Source organism: Antechinus flavipes, chromosome 4 (genome assembly GCF_016432865.1).
Source record: "Antechinus flavipes isolate AdamAnt ecotype Samford, QLD, Australia chromosome 4, AdamAnt_v2, whole genome shotgun sequence".
NCBI classification, from domain to species: domain Eukaryota; kingdom Metazoa; phylum Chordata; class Mammalia; order Dasyuromorphia; family Dasyuridae; genus Antechinus; species Antechinus flavipes.
Window position 1 is genome coordinate 297,018,250 of NC_067401.1, and position 5,473 is coordinate 297,023,722.

Genomic DNA, 5,473 nt, shown 5'->3' on the forward strand with positions numbered 1-5,473 from the left:
AAAAAAATGATCAACAGCATGATTTCAGAGAGGGCCAGAGAGACTTACATGAACTGATGCAAAGTGAAGTAAACAGAACCAGGAGATCATTGTACACAGCATAAACAAGATTATATGATGATCAATTTTGATGGACATGGCTCTTCTCAACAATGAAATGACTTATGCCAGTTCCAGTGATCTTGTGATGAAGAGAGCCATCTACACCCGAGAGAGGACAGTGGGAACTGAGTGTGGATCACAATGTAGCATTTTCACTTCTTTTGTTGTTGTTTGCTTGAATTTTATTTTCTTTCTCATTTTTTCTTTTTTGATCTGATTTTTCTTATGCAGCAAGATAATTATATAAACAGATATGCCTATATTAAATTTACATATATTTTTGCCATGTTTAACATATGTTGGATTACTTGCCATCTAGGGGAAAGGGGGGAATTGGAACACAAGGTTTTGCAAAGGTCAGTGTTGAAAAATTATCCTTGCATATGTTTTGAAAATAAAAAAGCTTCGATTAAAAAATACATTCTCTCCTCATACTTAAATGACTCAAAATGTGTTTCGTGGGGAGATGCCACCAGCACCACTGCAGAAGAGCCATGGAAATCACCTCTTGGATTCAATGTGCCAAAGAAATCACCTCTGTCCCTGACCCCTTTACCCCACCACTCTCAGGAGCCATGGGTAGCTTGAGACAATGCTTCCAGAGGTTCTTGAAGCAGAAAAACATTATCACAGATGTCTTCAGGAAGCTGAGGAGATCACCAGTATCAAAAAGTACTACTTGGCTACAAATTCTATCTTCTTCATGGCTCTCTATCTCATATTTGGCTATGGTGCCTCCTTGCTTTGCAGTCTCATTGGATTCATCTACCCAGCATATGACTCCATCAAAGCCATTGAAAGCCTCAACAAAGATGATTTAACTCATCTAGTGGCTGGAATATAGCACATGTAGTCTGGCTGACTTTTTCTCTGACATCTTACTTTCTGGTTCCCCTTCTTCTCTGCAGGAAAATGTGCCTTCTTGCTATGGTACATACTTCCAGTGGTCTGAAATGGCTCGCAGATCTTGTATTATTACTTGATCCACCCCATTTCCTGATGCATCAAGCTTCCATGGACAGTCTGGTGACTTACCTAAGTGGCCAAACCTTGGACATGGCAACCAGTTTGAACCAGAAAGCAACCAAGGCAGGCATGACTCACCTACAGAAGAATAAGTGAAGAGATCACTCTTGAGCCAGAGGCTTCTAATGTTCAGTCATTAGACTGAAAAGCCTCCTCCTAACCCCCTTAGGTTCAGGAACTATGACTCCCCAATTCTGGCTCATATTCATGCAGCTGTCTCTTTCCTCATGGGCTTTAGGGCACTCCCAAGATTGGGAGATGGGGTGAATATGGTAGGGACTTCTGCCTATCTAAATTCTAACAGCACCCCTTAAGAGTCTGTTGTTGTTCAGACTGTTCTAAGTATACCATTGACCTCTGTCTCTGGCCCCTTCCACACACCACTAGTCTCACCCCAGGACTCTTGGAGTGTCCTGACTATTCCAGTTGCCCATGTATTAGGAAAAAAAAAGAAGTCTACACAGAAAAAAAAATACTGTATGCTATACAAGAAAGAATGCTACACTGGGGAGTTAAAGGACCTGGGTTTAATTCCTGGATCTACTTCTTACTATTTTGGCAGATATTTAACTTCTTTAGGTCTTCATTTCTTGTAAAACTAAGAGGTTGGTATAGTTAAGCAACAAGATATTCTCTAATGATCTGGTATAATTAAAACAATTTAAATAAAGGTTCAAGGATGATTTAGTATTGTAACATAAATAGTAGAATACATAAGAAATCATCAGAAGAAAAAAGATAAGTAAGTTACCAGGGTTTCAGTGTCAGAAAGCAAAAATACTTCTTTACAATAAAGGATTGGACATAGAGAAAAAAAGGAATTTCAAAGAAAAACTTGCAATGCAACATGTTTTTGTAAATCAGCTATTTGTTGATATATTAGTCAATGTGAAAAAAATTAATAAAACTAGTGAAATTCCTTACAAACAAAGGTTTTTAACCTGGAATACATTGGCCTCCAAGGAATTTATGGATAGATCATAGGGAGTATATGAATTTGCATAGGAAAATGTGCATCTTTATTTTTACAAGTCTTACATTTCCTTTGTAAGTTGTATATTTTATTTTATGCACTTGAAAACTTTGTTCTGAGAAGGGGTCCACAGGTTTTATTAGATTGCCAAATAGGTGCATGACACAAACCAAGGTTAAGAAAAGAAGGAGATTAAAATGTTCTAAGAATGGACATGGAAGGAAAACCATTAGCTAACCACTTCATGGATTCAGAATGCTTGCACCAACTTGGTAATTCAACCCCAGCAAAGCTTTCAGCAATCAGTGTGGCTCCTTATTGCATAAAGATTTGGGGAAGCATTTTCTTCTGCCTCTTCTCCCTCCTCTCCTCTCTTTTCTTTTTTCTTTCCCTTAAAGTCACTTCATAGAAAGCCTACAGGTCAAACTGCCTTAAAACAGATATTCCAAGCAAAGGCTGAATGTACTTCAGGAGTCCACGCCTAAGAGGGAAATATCAAAATAAAGACTTCCAAGTAACCCTGGATATTTACAGACGAGACATATGCCAGCTGACTAGCTATGTTTAGAATGGCCGAGGAGCATTTAGATTTGTTTCCTGTAGAAGTATCTGGGACTGATGAGGTGATGTTTACACAAATGTGAGGATGAAGTCACTAGGATATTTTTACTTGATATACAGATATGTTATTAATCCTTTCTCCTCATCCCCTTTCTACTCCATTAGGTCAGTAGGACCACAGAATATATGTAGCACTGACTCTTTATAATCTAAATATTCATGTGTCAGAATTTTAAAAAACTAAAGTCTTTCCATTAGACATTTTCTTTTTATACTGCTCACCACATTTCAAAAGTAATAAGCAATTCAACAGATTCTGTTTTGTTAAATGCCTTTGTTGGCTGGAGTCTGACCTTTAAATGGATTGCCTTGCTATTTCTAGTCACAGAATTCTTCTTTTGTGTCATTCATTTTGTTTGTTCTTTCTAGGCATGAGGTTCTGCTTAATCCTATTCCCTCACCTAGAAGTGATCCTTTTCCTCTTAAGAATTCTCATAGAATCTGTAACTCTCATGCCCTTTTCACACACTAACTTTCACTGTGACAGCTAGAAGGCTTAGTGGATAGAGCTCTGGATCTGGAGTCAGGAAGAACTGAGTTCAAACTCAGACACTTATCAGTTCTGTGATCTTGGGCAAGTCACTTAATCTATATTTGCCCTAATGGAGCAGGAAATGAACTAAGCCCTCCAGTGTCTTTGCCAAGAAAGATCAACCATAAATGATATGGTTGATGATAAAGAGAGGGTGAACAACTTCTCAACCTTCCTAGTCATCTATATTCATCAGCTGCATTTTGAGGCAACTAGGTGATACAGTAGCTAGAGCCTTAGCTCCAAGAAGATTCATTTCACGAGTTCAAATCCGGGCTCAGACACTTACTAGATGTGTGACCCTGGGCAAAGCACTCATCCATGTTTACCTCAGTTTCTTCATTTGTAAAATAAGTTGGGAGAAACTTTGCCAAAAAAAAAAAAAACCCTCAAATGAGGTTCTAAGAGTTAGAGACACCAGAACAACAATAATAATAACAGAGAGACTTGAGTTGTTGTTTTTTTGAAATTAACGGGCAAAATACAGCACCCAAACAATTAGAATAACAAAGACAGAACTGTGGATTGGAGGATTGGAGGACAATGATCTTGTTTACTTAGTTTAATTTGCGTTCTGGCTTAAATTCATATGCATGTCAAACCAGAGAGGATTTGTAGGGTATCCCAAAGTATATAATACTAAGTATTATCCTCAAAACTAAAACTTTAAAAGATGGGAAAAGACAATTTTTGCTCTCAAAGAACTTATAATTTGGTTCAGGAGAGAGAAATACACTACAGTAGTTCCTCTCAAAAAAGAAGTCCTCAGAATTATTATATGGTTCTCTGTGGATTTGACTCCACTCAAAATCTATAACAATAATCCTTACTGATGTATTTTCCTCCCATTAGTCAGTCAGATCAAAACATATGCATAGAAGCACCCTTCTTTAATATCAAAAAGATATATTTTAAAACTATGAACTAGTATTGTTTTCAGTGGAGAAATACTAAAAACTTTCCAAAAACAAACTTGGATAAAATAAGAATATCTATTCTCCCCATTATGATTAGCATCTGGAAATGCTATTTAACCTCTCGAGGTCTTAATTTTTTGATCTATAAAATTAGAAGATTGGTATAATTGAGCAATATGATCTTTTTTCATCCTAAATCTATGATACAGTACAATTAAAGTAATTTAAATAAAAGCTCAAGTGATTTATCACAAGAAAACAAAGTGATGTAAAGAATTAACAAAAATATAAAATCCTCTCATTCAAAATGACCAAAACGTATATGTTTAAATATCAAATAATCAATGAAGAAAATGAATTGAGAAATAGCTTCATTAAATTAGCAGGATGCAAAATAAATACACAAATAAAATTTGCCTTTCTATATGCTATTTAAAAAAGCAGAAATAGATATATTTCATTCAAAATAGTTAAAAACATAAATATGAAAAATATGGATTTATATGAATATAACTGCAAAATAATTTTTCACTAATAAAAGGATGCAAGTAATTATAGAATTAGTCAGTCCTCATAATTGGACTATTAAAAATAACAATACTATCTAAATTAATTTACAGATTTTGCACTCTAGCAATCAAGTTGCAGAGATAATATTTTGTAGAATGTGAAAAAAAATCATTATCTTAAGGAAGATATAAGAGGAAAGACTGAATAGAGAAAAATGTAGTATTACCAGATCCCTATTGTAAAGCAATTGTCATTGAAACTCTTTAACACTGTTAAAAATGACAACAACAGGAAAGTAGATCAGTAACAGCAAATTTTGAAGCAGAAAAAAGAAAGAGAAGACATTTTGAGAAGCCTAAGAAACTAAATTCCTGACAATAGGGCTTTGTTTTTGATAAATACATAAGGAAAATCTGAAAAACAAATTAGCAGAAATTAGGATTAGATGAGTACCTTATGCCACAAACCCAAAATACTCTAAATGGATATATAATCTAAATATGAAGGATTACAGTATTTTTAAAAAGATAGAGAATATGTTTAGATATCTTTCACAGCAATGGTAGGGGGAGAATTCTTACTGAAATAAACTATTTTCACCAACTGTAATCAAAATCTGATATCCAAAATATATAGGAGTTGATATATGATTATATTACGCTAAGGGCCACTCCCCAATAAATTTAAAGATATGTTTGTATTTCAAAAACATTACAATTATAAATTAATACATGAAAGCATACACCAAATTTCTAATAGTATGAAAAATACAAATTAAACAATTCTAAGGAT

The 5,473-nt window shown here is 34.7% G+C and overlaps 1 pseudogene; it reads left to right on the plus strand.

Annotated features, from left to right (window-relative positions):
• Nucleotides 1–677: 677 nt before the first annotated feature.
• Nucleotides 678–1,224, plus strand: LOC127561525 (receptor expression-enhancing protein 6-like; annotated as a pseudogene).
• The last annotated feature ends 4,249 nt before the right edge of the window (nt 1,225–5,473 follow it).